The following is a 19,283-nucleotide window of genomic DNA, read 5'->3' on the forward strand; positions in this document are numbered from 1 at the left end:
TCAATCTTCTGATAACTGAAGAATTTGCAACAGAAGTCAGATGCCTAATCCATTAGTCTATGCGGCCGCTGATGCCGCTGAATCTCTTTTAATGGGGCGAATTGTGAGCAGGTTCAAGGAAACTGCTCGAAAAAAGAAGTGGATTGAGGAAAAGATAAAAATATTTCAACTGTATTAACAGGTCCTCTGTGAGCTGGATTCGCACCAGCGCAGTGAAACTCAATGCAAATGGGAAATGACATCGGCGGCTCGTTGGTCTAGGGGTATGATTCTCGCTTTGGGCATTTCACGATTAAAATGCGAGAGGTCCCGGGTTCAAATCCCGGACGAGCCCTGGCACATTTTGTTAAACTCAACAACTCGGTCATCAAAGCTGAAATCGCTCTGCTTCTAAAATAACGGCATGATCCGAGATTGTGAGCTCTGCCATTTCAAACAGACACAGAATGATCCGGGGCTGTGAGCACTCGCGGTTTAAACAGACCCAGAATGATTCGCAACTGACCGCGACCCCGCCCATTTTCGACAGGCCTGATTTTCAAAGCTTATGAAATATATGGCAACATAAATCGGGCTGTTTCTAAAACGATGCCCGGTTTAATCTTGGACACCAAGTTGAAAATTTACTCCATTATCATTTTTCCCATTATCTCCTTCATTTTACTCCAGCCAAATGAACTGAGTTTAGGTGTCAGCCGTGGCTCAGCGGCAGCATACTCAAGCCTCACTCCAGAGACTTGAGTGCATAATCCAGGCTGACACTCCAGGGCAGTACTGAGGTAGTGCTGCACTGTCGGCAGTGCCGTCCTTCTAGTAAGATGTTAAACTGGGGCTTCAGATCCCATGAGCGAATGCTGAAAAGAACGAGGATTTCTCGCGCATTATTTATCTCTCAACCAAAGACCCAAAAACAGAAAATCTCGTCTTTAAGTTTGATAAATATTTTTGAAATTCCAAAGGAGAAATTTATGTTCCTGTTCCCTAATCATTTGCCTCTGTTGCCGCTAGTCTTTTCATTCGGTGCCAATCTCAAAGGAAGGAAGAAGGGGTTCTCAATCTTCGATTCACGATCTCATCTCCACTTTCATTCAAGGTGGGTTGAGAAATTTCTTGGAATATTTTAATTTTAACAAGATATGAGCAATGCAGGGGCACAGACCAGCAACACCAGTGCAATTTTCACGAAATTGTATTTCAAGTAAGATTCAGTGAAATGCTTGGAAAGTGCATCAGCATCAAACGTATAATACAGTAACGACGACGATGGGATTCGAACCCACGCGTGCAGAGCACAATGGATTAGCAGTCCATCGCCTTAACCTCTCGGCCACCTCGTCTCACCAATACACTGCTTTCAGATATTCCATTTCTTGCTTTTTACATCTAATTAGAACTACCCTGAAAGAAATTCAAATTCACCGCTTATCCTGCCCGTGCACACAGATCTACAATGTTGAAAATGTACAATCACCTTAATGTAAGCAACAGGCCTTCCGTTACTTCAGATGAGGGACTGTCAAAAATGGCCGGTTTCACGCCAGATTCAGAATATATAAAGTGTCGCCTAGATAATTAAAAGACCTTTGTAGGACTTGAACCTTCAATCTTCTGATAACTGAAGAATTTGCAACAGAAGTCAGATGCCTAATCCATTAGTCTATGCGGCCGCTGATGCCGCTGAATCTCTTTTTATGGGGCGAATTGTGAGCAGGTTCAAGGAAACTGTTCGAAAAAAGAAGTGGATTGAGGAAAAGATAAAAATATTTCAACTGTATTAACAGGTCCTCTGTGAGCTGGATTCGCACCAGCGCAGTGAAACTCAATGCAAATGGGAAATCACATCGGCGGCTCGTTGGTCTAGGGGTATGATTCTCGCTTTGGGCATTTCACGATTAAAATGCGAGAGGTCCCGGGTTCAAATCCCGGACGAGCCCTGGCGCATTTTGTTAAACTCAACAACTCGGTCATCAAAGCTGAAATCGCTCTGCTTCTAAAAAAACGGCATGATCCGAAATTATGAGCTGTGCCATTTCAAACAGACACAGAATGATCCGGGGCTGTGAGCACTCGCGGTTTAAACAGACCCAGAATGATTCGCAACTGACCGCGACCCCGCCCATTTTCGACAGGCCTGATTTTCAAAGCTTATGAAATCTATGGCAACATAAATCGGGCTGTTTCTAAAACGATGCCCGGTTTAATCTTGGACACCAAGTTGAAAATTTACTCCATTATCATTTTTCCCATTATCTCCGTCATTTTACTCCAGCCAAATGAACTGAGTTTTGCTGTCAGCCGTGGCTCAGCGGCAGCATACTCAAGCCTCACTCCAGAGACTTGAGTGCATAATCCAGGCTGACACTCCAGGGCAGTACTGAGGGAGTGCTGCACTGTCGGCAGTGCCGTCCTTCTAGTAAGATGTTAAACTGGGGCTTCAGATCCCATGAGAGAATGCTGAAAAGAACGAGGATTTCTCGCGCATTATTTATCTCTCAACCAAAGACCCAAAAACAGAAAATCTCGTCTTTAAGTTTGATAAATATTTTTGAAATTCCAAAGGAGAAATTTATGTTCCTGTTCCCTAATCATTTGCCTCTGTTGCCGCTAGTCTTTTCATTCGGTGCCAATCTCAAAGGAAGGAAGAAGGGGTTCTCAATCTCCGATTCACGATCTCATCTCCACTTTCATTCAAGGTGGGTTGAGAAATTTCTTGGAATATTTTAATTTTAACAAGATATGAGCAATGCAGGGGCACAGACGAGCAACACCAGTGCAATTTTCACGAAATTGTATTTCAAGTAAGATTCAGTGAAATGCTTGGAAAGTGCATCAGCATCAAACGTGTAATACAGTAACGACGACGATGGGATTCGAACCCACGCGTGCAGAGCACAATGGAATAGCAGTCCATCGCCTTAACCTCTCGGCCACCTCGTCTCACCAATACACTGCTTTCAGATATTCAATTTCTTGCTTTTTACATCTAATTAGAACTACCCTGAAAGAAATTCAACTTCACCGCTTATCCTGCCCGTGCACACAGATCTACAATGTTGAAAATGTACAATCAGCTTAATGTAAGCAACAGGCCTTCCGTTACTTCAGATGAGGGACTGTCAAAAATGGCCGGTTTCACGCCAGATTCAGAATATAAAAAGTGTCGCCCAGATAATTAAAAGACCTTTGTAGGACTTGAACCTTCAATCTTCTGATAACTGAAGAATTTGCAACAGAAGTCAGATGCCTAATCCATTAGTCTATGCGGCCGCTGATGCCGCTGAATCTCTTTTAATGGGGCGAATTGTGAGCAGGTTCAAGGAAACTGCTCGAAAAAAGAAGTGGATTGAGGAAAAGATAAAAATATTTCAACTGTATTAACAGGTCCTCTGTGAGCTGGATTCGCACCAGTGCAGTGAAACTCAATGCAAATGGGAAATGACATCGGCGGCTCGTTGGTCTAGGGGTATGATTCTCGCTTTGGGCATTTCACGATTAAAATGCGAGAGGTCCCGGGTTCAAATCCCGGACGAGCCCTGGCACATTTTGTTAAACTCAACAACTCGGTCATCAAAGCTGAAATCGCTCTGCTTCTAAAATAACGGCATGATCCGAGATTGTGAGCTCTGCCATTTCAAACAGACACAGAATGATCCGGGGCTGTGAGCACTCGCGGTTTAAACAGACCCAGAATGATTCGCAACTGACCGCGACCCCGCCCATTTTCGACAGGCCTGATTTTCAAAGCTTATGAAATATATGGCAACATAAATCGGGCTGTTTCTAAAACGATGCCCGGTTTAATCTTGGACACCAAGTTGAAAATTTACTCCATTATCATTTTTCCCATTATCTCCTTCATTTTACTCCAGCCAAATGAACTGAGTTTAGGTGTCAGCCGTGGCTCAGCGGCAGCATACTCAAGCCTCACTCCAGAGACTTGAGTGCATAATCCAGGCTGACACTCCAGGGCAGTACTGAGGTAGTGCTGCACTGTCGGCAGTGCCGTCCTTCTAGTAAGATGTTAAACTGGGGATTCAGATCCCATGAGCGAATGCTGAAAAGAACGAGGATTTCTCGCGCATTATTTATCTCTCAACCAAAGACCCAAAAACAGAAAATCTCGTCTTTAAGTTTGATAAATATTTTTGAAATTCCAAAGGAGAAATTTATGTTCCTGTTCCCTAATCATTTGCCTCTGTTGCCGCTAGTCTTTTCATTCGGTGCCAATCTCAAAGGAAGGAAGAAGGGGTTCTCAATCTCCGATTCACGATCTCATCTCCACTTTCATTCAAGGTGGGTTGAGAAATTTCTTGGAATATTTTAATTTTAACAAGATATGAGCAATGCAGGGGCACAGACCAGCAACACCAGTGCAATTTTCACGAAATTGTATTTCAAGTAAGATTCAGTGAAATGCTTGGAAAGTGCATCAGCATCAAACGTATAATACAGTAACGACGACGATGGGATTCGAACCCACGCGTGCAGAGCACAATGGATTAGCAGTCCATCGCCTTAACCTCTCGGCCACCTCGTCTCACCAATACACTGCTTTCAGATATTCCATTTCTTGCTTTTTACATCTAATTAGAACTACCCTGAAAGAAATTCAACTTCACCGCTTATCCTGCCCGTGCACACAGATCTACAATGTTGAAAATGTACAATCAGCTTAATGTAAGCAACAGGCCTTCCGTTACTTCAGATGAGGGACTGTCAAAAATGGCCGGTTTCACGCCAGATTCAGAATATATAAAGTGTCGCCTAGATAATTAAAAGACCTTTGTAGGACTTGAACCTTCAATCTTCTGATAACTGAAGAATTTGCAACAGAAGTCAGATGCCTAATCCATTAGTCTATGCGGCCGCTGATGCCGCTGAATCTCTTTTTATGGGGCGAATTGTGAGCAGGTTCAAGGAAACTGTTCGAAAAAAGAAGTGGATTGAGGAAAAGATAAAAATATTTCAACTGTATTAACAGGTCCTCTGTGAGCTGGATTCGCACCAGCGCAGTGAAACTCAATGCAAATGGGAAATCACATCGGCGGCTCGTTGGTCTAGGGGTATGATTCTCGCTTTGGGCATTTCACGATTAAAATGCGAGAGGTCCCGGGTTCAAATCCCGGACGAGCCCTGGCGCATTTTGTTAAACTCAACAACTCGGTCATCAAAGCTGAAATCGCTCTGCTTCTAAAAAAACGGCATGATCCGAGATTATGAGCTGTGCCATTTCAAACAGACACAGAATGATCCGGGGCTGTGAGCACTCGCGGTTTAAACAGACCCAGAATGATTCGCAACTGACCGCGACCCCGCCCATTTTCGACAGGCCTGATTTTCAAAGCTTATGAAATCTATGGCAACATAAATCGGGCTGTTTCTAAAACGATGCCCGGTTTAATCTTGGACACCAAGTTGAAAATTTACTCCATTATCATTTTTCCAATTATCTCCGTCATTTTACTCCAGCCAAATGAACTGAGTTTAGCTGTCAGCCGTGGCTCAGCGGCAGCATACTCAAGCCTCACTCCAGAGACTTGAGTGCATAATCCAGGCTGACACTCCAGGGCAGTACTGAGGGAGTGCTGCACTGTCGGCAGTGCCGTCCTTCTAGTAAGATGTTAAACTGGGGCTTCAGATCCCATGAGAGAATGCTGAAAAGAACGAGGATTTCTCGCGCATTATTTATCTCTCAACCAAAGACCCAAAAACAGAAAATCTCGTCTTTAAGTTTGATAAATATTTTTGAAATTCCAAAGGAGAAACTTATGTTCCTGTTCCCTAATCATTTGCCTCTGTTGCCGCTAGTCTTTTCATTCGGTGCCAATCTCAAAGGAAGGAAGAAGGAAGAGAGGGTTCTCAATCTCCGATTCACGATCTCATCTCCACAGGTGGGTTGAGAAATTTCTTGGAATATTTTAATTAGATATCAGCAATGCAGGGGCACAGACCAGCAACACCAGTGCAATTTTCACGAAATTGTATTTCAAGTAAGATTCAGTGAAATGCTTGGAAAGTGCATCAGCATCAAACGTATAATACAGTAACGACGAGGATGGGATTCGAACCCTCGCGTGCAGAGCACAATGGATTAGCAGTCCATCGCCTTAACCTCTCGGCCACCTCGTCTCACCAATACACTGCTTTCAGATATTCCATTTCTTGCTTTTTACATCTAATTAGAACTACCCTGAAAGAAATTCAACTTCACCGCTTATCCTGCCCGTGCACACAGATCTACAATGTTGAAAATGTACAATCAGCTTAATGTAAGCAACAGGCCTTCCGTTACTTCAGATGAGGGACTGTCAAAAATGGCCGGTTTCACGCCAGATTCAGAATATATAAAGTGTCGCCTAGATAATTAAAAGACCTTTGTAGGACTTGAACCTTCAATCTTCTGATAACTGAAGAATTTGCAACAGAAGTCAGATGCCTAATCCATTAGTCTATGCGGCCGCTGATGCCGCTGAATCTCTTTTTATGGGGCGAATTGTGAGCAGGTTCAAGGAAACTGTTCGAAAAAAGAAGTGGATTGAGGAAAAGATAAAAATATTTCAACTGTATTAACAGGTCCTCTGTGAGCTGGATTCGCACCAGCGCAGTGAAACTCAATGCAAATGGGAAATCACATCGGCGGCTCGTTGGTCTAGGGGTATGATTCTCGCTTTGGGCATTTCACGATTAAAATGCGAGAGGTCCCGGGTTCAAATCCCGGACGAGCCCTAGCGCATTTTGTTAAACTCAACAACTCGGTCATCAAAGCTGAAATCGCTCTGCTTCTAAAAAAACGGCATGATCCGAGATTATGAGCTGTGCCATTTCAAACAGACACAGAATGATCCGGGGCTGTGAGCACTCGCGGTTTAAACAGACCCAGAATGATTCGCAACTGACCGCGACCCCGCCCATTTTCGACAGGCCTGATTTTCAAAGCTTATGAAATCTATGGCAACATAAATCGGGCTGTTTCTAAAACGATGCCCGGTTTAATCTTGGACACCAAGTTGAAAATTTACTCCATTATCATTTTTCCCATTATCTCCGTCATTTTACTCCAGCCAAATGAACTGAGTTTAGCTGTCAGCCGTGGCTCAGCGGCAGCATACTCAAGCCTCACTCCAGAGACTTGAGTGCATAATCCAGGCTGACACTCCAGGGCAGTACTGAGGGAGTGCTGCACTGTCGGCAGTGCCGTCCTTCTAGTAAGATGTTAAACTGGGGCTTCAGATCCCATGAGAGAATGCTGAAAAGAACGAGGATTTCTCGCGCATTATTTATCTCTCAACCAAAGACCCAAAAACAGAAAATCTCGTCTTTAAGTTTGATAAATATTTTTGAAATTCCAAAGGAGAAACTTATGTTCCTGTTCCCTAATCATTTGCCTCTGTTGCCGCTAGTCTTTTCATTCGGTGCCAATCTCAAAGGAAGGAAGAAGGAAGAGAGGGTTCTCAATCTCCGATTCACGATCTCATCTCCACAGGTGGGTTGAGAAATTTCTTGGAATATTTTAATTTTAACAAGATATCAGCAATGCAGGGGCACAGACCAGCAACACCAGTGCAATTTTCACGAAATTGTATTTCAAGTAAGATTCAGTGAAATGCTTGGAAAGTGCATCAGCATCAAACGTGTAATACAGTAACGACGAGGATGGTATTCGAACCCACGCGTGCAGAGCACAATAGATTAGCAGTCCATCGCTTTAACCTCTCGGCCACCTCGTCTCACCAATATACTGCTTTCAGATATTCCATTTCTTGCTTTTTACATCTAATTAGAACTACCCTGAAAGAAATTCAACTTCACCGCTTATCCTGCCCGTGCACACAGATCTACAATGTTGAAAATGTACAATCAGCTTAATGTAAGCAACAGGCCTTCCGTTACTTCAGATGAGGGACTGTCAAAAATGGCCGGTTTCACGCCAGATTCAGAATATAAAAAGTGTCGCCCAGATAATTAAAAGACCTTTGTAGGACTTGAACCTTCAATCTTCTGATAACTGAAGAATTTGCAACAGAAGTCAGATGCCTAATCCATTAGTCTATGCGGCCGCTGATGCCGCTGAATCTCTTTTTATGGGGCGAATTGTGAGCAGGTTCAAGGAAACTGCTCGAAAAAAGAAGTGGATTGAGGAAAAGATAAAAATATTTCAACTGTATTAACAGGTCCTCTGTGAGCTGGATTCGCACCAGCGCAGTGAAACTCAATGCAAATGGGAAATGACATCGGCGGTTCGTTGGTCTAGGGGTATGATTCTCGCTTTGGGCATTTCACGATTAAAATGCGAGAGGTCCCGGGTTCAAATCCCGGACGAGCCCTGGCACATTTTCTTAAACTCAACAACTCGGTCATCAAAGCTGAAATCGCTCTGCTTCTAAAAAAACGGCATGATCCGAGATTGTGAGCTCTGCCATTTCAAACAGACACAGAATGATCCGGGGCTGTGAGCACTCGCGGTTTAAACAGACCCAGAATGATTCGCAACTGACCGCGACCCCGCCCATTTTCGACAGGCCTGATTTTCAAAGCTTATGAAATCTATGGCAACATAAATCGGGCTGTTTCTAAAACGATGCCCGGTTTAATCTTGGACACCAAGTTGAAAATTTACTCCATTATCATTTTTCCCATTATCTCCGTCATTTTACTCCAGCCAAATGAATTGAGTTTAGGTGTCAGCCGTGGCTCAGCGGCAGCATACTCAAGCCTCACTCCAGAGACTTGAGTGCATAATCCAGGCTGGCACTCCAGGGCAGTACTGAGGTAGTGCTGCACTGTCGGCAGTGCCGTCCTTCTAGTAAGATGTTAAACTGGTGCTTCAGATCCCATGAGCGAATGCTGAAAAGAACGAGGATTTCTCGCGCATTATTTATCTCTCAACCAAAGACCCAAAAACAGAAAATCTCGTCTTTAAGTTTGATAAATATTTTTGAAATTCCAAAGGAGAAATTTATGTTCCTGTTCCCTAATCATTTGCCTCTGTTGCCGCTAGTCTTTTCATTCGGTGCCTATCTCAAAGGAAGGAAAAAGGGGTTCTCAATCTCCGATTCACGATCTCATCTCCACTTTCATTCAAGGTGGGTTGAGAAATTTCTTAGAATATTTTAATTTTAACAAGATATCAGCAATGCAGGGGCACAGACCAGCAACACCAGTGCAATTTTCACGAAATTGTATTTCAAGTAAGATTCAGTGAAATGCTTGGAAAGTGCATCAGCATCAAACGTGTAATACAGTAACGACGAGAATGGGATTCGAACCCTCGCGTGCAGAGCACAATGGATTAGCAGTCCATCGCCTTAACCTCTCGGCCACCTCGTCTCACCAATATACTGCTTTCAGATATTCCATTTCTTGCTTTTTACATCTAATTAGAACTACCCTGAAAGAAATTCAACTTCACCGCTTATCCTGCCCGTGCACACAGATCTACAATGTTGAAAATGTACAATCAGCTTAATGTAAGCAACAGGCCTTCCGTTACTTCAGATGAGGGACTGTCAAAAATGGCCGGTTTCACGCCAGATTCAGAATATAAAAAGTGTCGCCCAGATAATTAAAAGACCTTTGTAGGACTTGAACCTTCAATCTTCTGATAACTGAAGAATTTGCAACAGAAGTCAGATGCCTAATCCATTAGTCTATGCGGCCGCTGATGCCGCTGAATCTCTTTTTATGGGGCGAATTGTGAGCAGGTTCAAGGAAACTGTTCGAAAAAAGAAGTGGATTGAGGAAAAGATAAAAATATTTCAACTGTATTAACAGGTCCTCTGTGAGCTGGATTCGCACCAGCGCAGTGAAACTCAATGCAAATGGGAAATCACATCGGCGGCTCGTTGGTCTAGGGGTATGATTCTCGCTTTGGGCATTTCACGATTAAAATGCGAGAGGTCCCGGGTTCAAATCCCGGACGAGCCCTGGCGCATTTTGTTAAACTCAACAACTCGGTCATCAAAGCTGAAATCGCTCTGCTTCTAAAAAAACGGCATGATCCGAGATTATGAGCTGTGCCATTTCAAACAGACACAGAATGATCCGGGGCTGTGAGCACTCGCGGTTTAAACAGACCCAGAATGATTCGCAACTGACCGCGACCCCGCCCATTTTCGACAGGCCTGATTTTCAAAGCTTATGAAATCTATGGCAACATAAATCGGGCTGTTTCTAAAACGATGCCCGGTTTAATCTTGGACACCAAGTTGAAAATTTACTCCATTATCATTTTTCCCATTATCTCCGTCATTTTACTCCAGCCAAATGAACTGAGTTTAGCTGTCAGCCGTGGCTCAGCGGCAGCATACTCAAGCCTCACTCCAGAGACTTGAGTGCATAATCCAGGCTGACACTCCAGGGCAGTACTGAGGGAGTGCTGCACTGTCGGCAGTGCCGTCCTTCTAGTAAGATGTTAAACTGGGGCTTCAGATCCCATGAGAGAATGCTGAAAAGAACGAGGATTTCTCGCGCATTATTTATCTCTCAACCAAAGACCCAAAAACAGAAAATCTCGTCTTTAAGTTTGATAAATATTTTTGAAATTCCAAAGGAGAAACTTATGTTCCTGTTTCCTAATCATTTGCCTCTGTTGCCGCTAGTCTTTTCATTCGGTGCCAATCTCAAAGGAAGGAAGAAGGAAGAGAGGGTTCTCAATCTCCGATTCACGATCTCATCTCCACAGGTGGGTTGAGAAATTTCTTGGAATATTTTAATTTTAACAAGATATCAGCAATGCAGGGGCACAGACCAGCAACACCAGTGCAATTTTCACGAAATTGTATTTCAAGTAAGATTCAGTGAAATGCTTGGAAAGTGCATCAGCATCAAACGTATAATACAGTAACGACGAGGATGGGATTCGAACCCACGCGTGCAGAGCACAATGGATTAGCAGTCCATCGCCTTAACCTCTCGGCCACCTCGTCTCACCAATACACTGCTTTCAGATATTCCATTTCTTGCTTTTTACATCTAATTAGAACTACCCTGAAAGAAATTCAACTTCACCGCTTATCCTGCCCGTGCACACAGATCTACAATGTTGAAAATGTACAATCAGCTTAATGTAAGCAACAGGCCTTCCGTTACTTCAGATGAGGGACTGTCAAAAATGGCCGGTTTCACGCCAGATTCAGAATATATAAAGTGTCGCCTAGATAATTAAAAGACCTTTGTAGGACTTGAACCTTCAATCTTCTGATAACTGAAGAATTTGCAACAGAAGTCAGATGCCTAATCCATTAGTCTATGCGGCCGCTGATGCCGCTGAATCTCTTTTTATGGGGCGAATTGTGAGCAGGTTCAAGGAAACTGTTCGAAAAAAGAAGTGGATTGAGGAAAAGATAAAAATATTTCAACTGTATTAACAGGTCCTCTGTGAGCTGGATTCGCACCAGCGCAGTGAAACTCAATGCAAATGGGAAATGACATCGGCGGTTCGTTGGTCTAGGGGTATGATTCTCGCTTTGGGCATTTCACGATTAAAATGCGAGAGGTCCCGGGTTCAAATCCCGGACGAGCCCTGGCACATTTTCTTAAACTCAACAACTCGGTCATCAAAGCTGAAATCGCTCTGCTTCTAAAAAAACGGCATGATCCGAGATTGTGAGCTCTGCCATTTCAAACAGACACAGAATGATCCGGGGCTGTGAGCACTCGCGGTTTAAACAGACCCAGAATGATTCGCAACTGACCGCGACCCCGCCCATTTTCGACAGGCCTGATTTTCAAAGCTTATGAAATCTATGGCAACATAAATCGGGCTGTTTCTAAAACGATGCCCGGTTTAATCTTGGACACCAAGTTGAAAATTTACTCCATTATCATTTTTCCCATTATCTCCGTCATTTTACTCCAGCCAAATGAATTGAGTTTAGGTGTCAGCCGTGGCTCAGCGGCAGCATACTCAAGCCTCACTCCAGAGACTTGAGTGCATAATCCAGGCTGGCACTCCAGGGCAGTACTGAGGTAGTGCTGCACTGTCGGCAGTGCCGTCCTTCTAGTAAGATGTTAAACTGGTGCTTCAGATCCCATGAGCGAATGCTGAAAAGAACGAGGATTTCTCGCGCATTATTTATCTCTCAACCAAAGACCCAAAAACAGAAAATCTCGTCTTTAAGTTTGATAAATATTTTTGAAATTCCAAAGGAGAAATTTATGTTCCTGTTCCCTAATCATTTGCCTCTGTTGCCGCTAGTCTTTTCATTCGGTGCCTATCTCAAAGGAAGGAAAAAGGGGTTCTCAATCTCCGATTCACGATCTCATCTCCACTTTCATTCAAGGTGGGTTGAGAAATTTCTTAGAATATTTTAATTTTAACAAGATATCAGCAATGCAGGGGCACAGACCAGCAACACCAGTGCAATTTTCACGAAATTGTATTTCAAGTAAGATTCAGTGAAATGCTTGGAAAGTGCATCAGCATCAAACGTGTAATACAGTAACGACGAGAATGGGATTCGAACCCTCGCGTGCAGAGCACAATGGATTAGCAGTCCATCGCCTTAACCTCTCGGCCACCTCGTCTCACCAATATACTGCTTTCAGATATTCCATTTCTTGCTTTTTACATCTAATTAGAACTACCCTGAAAGAAATTCAACTTCACCGCTTATCCTGCCCGTGCACACAGATCTACAATGTTGAAAATGTACAATCAGCTTAATGTAAGCAACAGGCCTTCCGTTACTTCAGATGAGGGACTGTCAAAAATGGCCGGTTTCACGCCAGATTCAGAATATAAAAAGTGTCGCCCAGATAATTAAAAGACCTTTGTAGGACTTGAACCTTCAATCTTCTGATAACTGAAGAATTTGCAACAGAAGTCAGATGCCTAATCCATTAGTCTATGCGGCCGCTGATGCCGCTGAATCTCTTTTTATGGGGCGAATTGTGAGCAGGTTCAAGGAAACTGTTCGAAAAAAGAAGTGGATTGAGGAAAAGATAAAAATATTTCAACTGTATTAACAGGTCCTCTGTGAGCTGGATTCGCACCAGCGCAGTGAAACTCAATGCAAATGGGAAATCACATCGGCGGCTCGTTGGTCTAGGGGTATGATTCTCGCTTTGGGCATTTCACGATTAAAATGCGAGAGGTCCCGGGTTCAAATCCCGGACGAGCCCTGGCGCATTTTGTTAAACTCAACAACTCGGTCATCAAAGCTGAAATCGCTCTGCTTCTAAAAAAACGGCATGATCCGAGATTATGAGCTGTGCCATTTCAAACAGACACAGAATGATCCGGGGCTGTGAGCACTCGCGGTTTAAACAGACCCAGAATGATTCGCAACTGACCGCGACCCCGCCCATTTTCGACAGGCCTGATTTTCAAAGCTTATGAAATCTATGGCAACATAAATCGGGCTGTTTCTAAAACGATGCCCGGTTTAATCTTGGACACCAAGTTGAAAATTTACTCCATTATCATTTTTCCCATTATCTCCGTCATTTTACTCCAGCCAAATGAACTGAGTTTAGCTGTCAGCCGTGGCTCAGCGGCAGCATACTCAAGCCTCACTCCAGAGACTTGAGTGCATAATCCAGGCTGACACTCCAGGGCAGTACTGAGGGAGTGCTGCACTGTCGGCAGTGCCGTCCTTCTAGTAAGATGTTAAACTGGGGCTTCAGATCCCATGAGAGAATGCTGAAAAGAACGAGGATTTCTCGCGCATTATTTATCTCTCAACCAAAGACCCAAAAACAGAAAATCTCGTCTTTAAGTTTGATAAATATTTTTGAAATTCCAAAGGAGAAACTTATGTTCCTGTTTCCTAATCATTTGCCTCTGTTGCCGCTAGTCTTTTCATTCGGTGCCAATCTCAAAGGAAGGAAGAAGGAAGAGAGGGTTCTCAATCTCCGATTCACGATCTCATCTCCACAGGTGGGTTGAGAAATTTCTTGGAATATTTTAATTTTAACAAGATATCAGCAATGCAGGGGCACAGACCAGCAACACCAGTGCAATTTTCACGAAATTGTATTTCAAGTAAGATTCAGTGAAATGCTTGGAAAGTGCATCAGCATCAAACGTATAATACAGTAACGACGAGGATGGGATTCGAACCCACGCGTGCAGAGCACAATGGATTAGCAGTCCATCGCCTTAACCTCTCGGCCACCTCGTCTCACCAATACACTGCTTTCAGATATTCCATTTCTTGCTTTTTACATCTAATTAGAACTACCCTGAAAGAAATTCAACTTCACCGCTTATCCTGCCCGTGCACACAGATCTACAATGTTGAAAATGTACAATCAGCTTAATGTAAGCAACAGGCCTTCCGTTACTTCAGATGAGGGACTGTCAAAAATGGCCGGTTTCACGCCAGATTCAGAATATATAAAGTGTCGCCTAGATAATTAAAAGACCTTTGTAGGACTTGAACCTTCAATCTTCTGATAACTGAAGAATTTGCAACAGAAGTCAGATGCCTAATCCATTAGTCTATGCGGCCGCTGATGCCGCTGAATCTCTTTTTATGGGGCGAATTGTGAGCAGGTTCAAGGAAACTGTTCGAAAAAAGAAGTGGATTGAGGAAAAGATAAAAATATTTCAACTGTATTAACAGGTCCTCTGTGAGCTGGATTCGCACCAGCGCAGTGAAACTCAATGCAAATGGGAAATCACATCGGCGGCTCGTTGGTCTAGGGGTATGATTCTCGCTTTGGGCATTTCACGATTAAAATGCGAGAGGTCCCGGGTTCAAATCCCGGACGAGCCCTGGCGCATTTTGTTAAACTCAACAACTCGGTCATCAAAGCTGAAATCGCTCTGCTTCTAAAAAAACGGCATGATCCGAGATTATGAGCTGTGCCATTTCAAACAGACACAGAATGATCCGGGGCTGTGAGCACTCGCGGTTTAAACAGACCCAGAATGATTCGCAACTGACCGCGACCCCGCCCATTTTCGACAGGCCTGATTTTCAAAGCTTATGAAATCTATGGCAACATAAATCGGGCTGTTTCTAAAACGATGCCCGGTTTAATCTTGGACACCAAGTTGAAAATTTACTCCATTATCATTTTTCCCATTATCTCCGTCATTTTACTCCAGCCAAATGAACTGAGTTTAGCTGTCAGCCGTGGCTCAGCGGCAGCATACTCAAGCCTCACTCCAGAGACTTGAGTGCATAATCCAGGCTGACACTCCAGGGCAGTACTGAGGGAGTGCTGCACTGTCGGCAGTGCCGTCCTTCTAGTAAGATGTTAAACTGGGGCTTCAGATCCCATGAGAGAATGCTGAAAAGAACGAGGATTTCTCGCGCATTATTTATCTCTCAACCAAAGACCCAAAAACAGAAAATCTCGTCTTTAAGTTTGATAAATATTTTTGAAATTCCAAAGGAGAAACTTATGTTCCTGTTCCCTAATCATTTGCCTCTGTTGCCGCTAGTCTTTTCATTCGGTGCCAATCTCAAAGGAAGGAAGAAGGAAGAGAGGGTTCTCAATCTCCGATTCACGATCTCATCTCCACAGGTGGGTTGAGAAATTTCTTGGAATATTTTAATTTTAACAAGTTATCAGCAATGCAGGGGCACAGACCAGCAACACCAGTGCAATTTTCACGAAATTGTATTTCAAGTAAGATTCAGTGAAATGCTTGGAAAGTGCATCAGCATCAAACGTGTAATACAGTAACGACGAGGATGGTATTCGAACCCACGCGTGCAGAGCACAATAGATTAGCAGTCCATCGCTTTAACCTCTCGGCCACCTCGTCTCACCAATACACTGCTTTCAGATATTCCATTTCTTGCTTTTTACATCTAATTAGAACTACCCTGAAAGAAATTCAACTTCACCGCTTATCCTGCCCGTGCACACAGATCTACAATGTTGAAAATGTACAATCAGCTTAATGTAAGCAACAGGCCTTCCGTTACTTCAGATGAGGGACTGTCAAAAATGGCCGGTTTCACGCCAGATTCAGAATATAAAAAGTGTCGCCCAGATAATTAAAAGACCTTTGTAGGACTTGAACCTTCAATCTTCTGATAACTGAAGAATTTGCAACAGAAGTCAGATGCCTAATCCATTAGTCTATGCGGCCGCTGATGCCGCTGAATCTCTTTTTATGGGGCGAATTGTGAGCAGGTTCAAGGAAACTGCTCGAAAAAAGAAGTGGATTGAGGAAAAGATAAAAATATTTCAACTGTATTAACAGGTCCTCTGTGAGCTGGATTCGCACCAGCGCAGTGAAACTCAATGCAAATGGGAAATGACATCGGCGGTTCGTTGGTCTAGGGGTATGATTCTCGCTTTGGGCATTTCACGATTAAAATGCGAGAGGTCCCGGGTTCAAATCCCGGACGAGCCCTGGCACATTTTCTTAAACTCAACAACTCGGTCATCAAAGCTGAAATCGCTCTGCTTCTAAAAAAACGGCATGATCCGAGATTGTGAGCTCTGCCATTTCAAACAGACACAGAATGATCCGGGGCTGTGAGCACTCGCGGTTTAAACAGACCCAGAATGATTCGCAACTGACCGCGACCCCGCCCATTTTCGACAGGCCTGATTTTCAAAGCTTATGAAATCTATGGCAACATAAATCGGGCTGTTTCTAAAACGATGCCCGGTTTAATCTTGGACACCAAGTTGAAAATTTACTCCATTATCATTTTTCCCATTATCTCCGTCATTTTACTCCAGCCAAATGAATTGAGTTTAGGTGTCAGCCGTGGCTCAGCGGCAGCATACTCAAGCCTCACTCCAGAGACTTGAGTGCATAATCCAGGCTGGCACTCCAGGGCAGTACTGAGGTAGTGCTGCACTGTCGGCAGTGCCGTCCTTCTAGTAAGATGTTAAACTGGGGCTTCAGATCCCATGAGCGAATGCTGAAAAGAACGAGGATTTCTCGCGCATTATTTATCTCTCAACCAAAGACCCAAAAACAGAAAATCTCGTCTTTAAGTTTGATAAATATTTTTGAAATTCCAAAGGAGAAATTTATGTTCCTGTTCCCTAATCATTTGCCTCTGTTGCCGCTAGTCTTTTCATTCGGTGCCTATCTCAAAGGAAGGAAAAAGGGGTTCTCAATCTCCGATTCACGATCTCATCTCCACTTTCATTCAAGGTGGGTTGAGAAATTTCTTAGAATATTTTAATTTTAACAAGATATGAGCAATGCAAGGGCACAGACCAGCAACACCAGTGCAATTTTCACGAAATTGTATTTCAAGTAAGATTCAGTGAAATGCTTGGAAAGTGCATCAGCATCAAACGTGTAATACAGTAACGACGAGGATGGGATTCGAACCCTCGCGTGCAGAGCACAATGGATTAGCAGTCCATCGCCTTAACCTCTCGGCCACCTCGTCTCACCAATATACTGCTTTCAGATATTCCATTTCTTGCTTTTTACATCTAATTAGAACTACCCTGAAAGAAATTCAACTTCACCGCTTATCCTGCCCGTGCACACAGATCTACAATGTTGAAAATGTACAATCAGCTTAATGTAAGCAACAGGCCTTCCGTTACTTCAGATGAGGGACTGTCAAAAATGGCCGGTTTCACGCCAGATTCAGAATATAAAAAGTGTCGCCCAGATAATTAAAAGACCTTTGTAGGACTTGAACCTTCAATCTTCTGATAACTGAAGAATTTGCAACAGAAGTCAGATGCCTAATCCATTAGTCTATGCGGCCGCTGATGCCGCTGAATCTCTTTTTATGGGGCGAATTGTGAGCAGGTTCAAGGAAACTGTTCGAAAAAAGAAGTGGATTGAGGAAAAGATAAAAATATTTCAACTGTATTAACAGGTCCTCTGTGAGCTGGATTCGCACCAGCGCAGTGAAACTCAATGCAAATGGGAAATCACATCGGCGGCTCGTTGGTCTAGGGGTATGATTCTCGCTTTGGGCATTTCACGATTAAAATGTGAGAGGTCCCGGGTTCAAATCCCGGACGAGCCCTGGCGCATTTTGTTAAACTCAACAACTCGGTCATCAAAGCTGAAATCGCTCTGCTTCTAAAAAAACGGCATGATCCGAGATTATGAGCTGTGCCATTTCAAACAGACACAGAATGATCCGGGGCTGTGAGCACTCGCGGTTTAAACAGACCCAGAATGATTCGCAACTGACCGCGACCCCGCCCATTTTCGACAGGCCTGATTTTCAAAGCTTATGAAATCTATGGCAACATAAATCGGGCTGTTTCTAAAACGATGCCCGGTTTAATCTTGGACACCAAGTTGAAAATTTACTCCATTATCATTTTTCCCATTATCTCCGTCATTTTACTCCAGCCAAATGAACTGAGTTTAGCTGTCAGCCGTGGCTCAGCGGCAGCATACTCAAGCCTCACTCCAGAGACTTGAGTGCATAATCCAGGCTGACACTCCAGGGCAGTACTGAGGGAGTGCTGCACTGTCGGCAGTGCCGTCCTTCTAGTAAGATGTTAAACTGGGGCTTCAGATCCCATGAGAGAATGCTGAAAAGAACGAGGATTTCTCGCGCATTATTTATCTCTCAACCAAAGACCCAAAAACAGAAAATCTCGTCTTTAAGTTTGATAAATATTTTTGAAATTCCAAAGGAGAAACTTATGTTCCTGTTTCCTAATCATTTGCCTCTGTTGCCGCTAGTCTTTTCATTCGGTGCCAATCTCAAAGGAAGGAAGAAGGAAGAGAGGGTTCTCAATCTCCGATTCACGATCTCATCTCCACAGGTGGGTTGAGAAATTTCTTGGAATATTTTAATTTTAACAAGATATCAGCAATGCAGGGGCACAGACCAGCAACACCAGTGCAATTTTCACGAAATTGTATTTCAAGTAAGATTCAGTGAAATGCTTGGAAAGTGCATCAGCATCAAACGTATAATACAGTAACGACGAGGATGGGATTCGAACCCACGCGTGCAGAGCACAATGGATTAGCAGTCCATCGCCTTAACCTCTCGGCCACCTCGTCTCACCAATACACTGCTTTCAGATATTCCATTTCTTGCTTTTTACATCTAATTAGAACTACCCTGAAAGAAATTCAACTTCACCGCTTATCCTGCCCGTGCACACAGATCTACAATGTTGAAAATGTACAATCAGCTTAATGTAAGCAACAGGCCTTCCGTTACTTCAGATGAGGGACTGTCAAAAATGGCCGGTTTCACGCCAGATTCAGAATATATAAAGTGTCGCCTAGATAATTAAAAGACCTTTGTAGGACTTGAACCTTCAATCTTCTGATAACTGAAGAATTTGCAACAGAAGTCAGATGCCTAATCCATTAGTCTATGCGGCCGCTGATGCCGCTGAATCTCTTTTTATGGGGCGAA

At 43.5% G+C, this 19,283-nt stretch overlaps 13 non-coding genes across 13 annotated transcripts; 8 read left to right on the plus strand and 5 right to left on the minus strand.

Annotated features, from left to right (window-relative positions):
• Nucleotides 1-246: 246 nt before the first annotated feature.
• Nucleotides 247-334, plus strand: trnap-ugg (transfer RNA proline (anticodon UGG)). The gene is given in 2 exon segments: nucleotides 247-282; nucleotides 299-334. It is a non-coding gene; the product is annotated as a tRNA-Pro (tRNA).
• Nucleotides 335-1,255: 921 nt separating this feature from the next.
• On the minus strand, nucleotides 1,256-1,337 carry trnas-gcu (transfer RNA serine (anticodon GCU)). Its single transcript has one exon. It is a non-coding gene; the product is annotated as a tRNA-Ser (tRNA).
• Nucleotides 1,338-1,846: 509 nt separating this feature from the next.
• trnap-ugg (transfer RNA proline (anticodon UGG)) lies at nucleotides 1,847-1,934 on the plus strand. The gene is given in 2 exon segments: nucleotides 1,847-1,882; nucleotides 1,899-1,934. It is a non-coding gene; the product is annotated as a tRNA-Pro (tRNA).
• Nucleotides 1,935-3,446: 1,512 nt separating this feature from the next.
• trnap-ugg (transfer RNA proline (anticodon UGG)) lies at nucleotides 3,447-3,534 on the plus strand. Its single transcript is given in 2 exon segments — nucleotides 3,447-3,482; nucleotides 3,499-3,534. It is a non-coding gene; the product is annotated as a tRNA-Pro (tRNA).
• Nucleotides 3,535-4,455: 921 nt separating this feature from the next.
• Nucleotides 4,456-4,537, minus strand: trnas-gcu (transfer RNA serine (anticodon GCU)). The gene has a single exon. It is a non-coding gene; the product is annotated as a tRNA-Ser (tRNA).
• Nucleotides 4,538-5,046: 509 nt separating this feature from the next.
• trnap-ugg (transfer RNA proline (anticodon UGG)) lies at nucleotides 5,047-5,134 on the plus strand. The gene is given in 2 exon segments: nucleotides 5,047-5,082; nucleotides 5,099-5,134. It is a non-coding gene; the product is annotated as a tRNA-Pro (tRNA).
• Nucleotides 5,135-6,638: 1,504 nt separating this feature from the next.
• trnap-ugg (transfer RNA proline (anticodon UGG)) lies at nucleotides 6,639-6,726 on the plus strand. Its single transcript is given in 2 exon segments — nucleotides 6,639-6,674; nucleotides 6,691-6,726. It is a non-coding gene; the product is annotated as a tRNA-Pro (tRNA).
• Nucleotides 6,727-9,836: 3,110 nt separating this feature from the next.
• trnap-ugg (transfer RNA proline (anticodon UGG)) lies at nucleotides 9,837-9,924 on the plus strand. The gene is given in 2 exon segments: nucleotides 9,837-9,872; nucleotides 9,889-9,924. It is a non-coding gene; the product is annotated as a tRNA-Pro (tRNA).
• A 919-nt stretch (nucleotides 9,925-10,843) lies between these two features.
• On the minus strand, nucleotides 10,844-10,925 carry trnas-gcu (transfer RNA serine (anticodon GCU)). The gene has a single exon. It is a non-coding gene; the product is annotated as a tRNA-Ser (tRNA).
• A 2,109-nt stretch (nucleotides 10,926-13,034) lies between these two features.
• trnap-ugg (transfer RNA proline (anticodon UGG)) lies at nucleotides 13,035-13,122 on the plus strand. The gene is given in 2 exon segments: nucleotides 13,035-13,070; nucleotides 13,087-13,122. It is a non-coding gene; the product is annotated as a tRNA-Pro (tRNA).
• Nucleotides 13,123-14,041: 919 nt separating this feature from the next.
• trnas-gcu (transfer RNA serine (anticodon GCU)) lies at nucleotides 14,042-14,123 on the minus strand. Its single transcript has one exon. It is a non-coding gene; the product is annotated as a tRNA-Ser (tRNA).
• Nucleotides 14,124-14,632: 509 nt separating this feature from the next.
• On the plus strand, nucleotides 14,633-14,720 carry trnap-ugg (transfer RNA proline (anticodon UGG)). The gene is given in 2 exon segments: nucleotides 14,633-14,668; nucleotides 14,685-14,720. It is a non-coding gene; the product is annotated as a tRNA-Pro (tRNA).
• Nucleotides 14,721-18,837: 4,117 nt separating this feature from the next.
• trnas-gcu (transfer RNA serine (anticodon GCU)) lies at nucleotides 18,838-18,919 on the minus strand. The gene has a single exon. It is a non-coding gene; the product is annotated as a tRNA-Ser (tRNA).
• Nucleotides 18,920-19,283: the final 364 nt, after the last annotated feature.

Source organism: Somniosus microcephalus, unplaced genomic scaffold (genome assembly GCF_052327205.1).
Source record: "Somniosus microcephalus isolate GS21.2 unplaced genomic scaffold, FLI_Smic_1.0 unresolved_chr1, whole genome shotgun sequence".
NCBI lineage: Eukaryota > Metazoa > Chordata > Chondrichthyes > Squaliformes > Somniosidae > Somniosus > Somniosus microcephalus.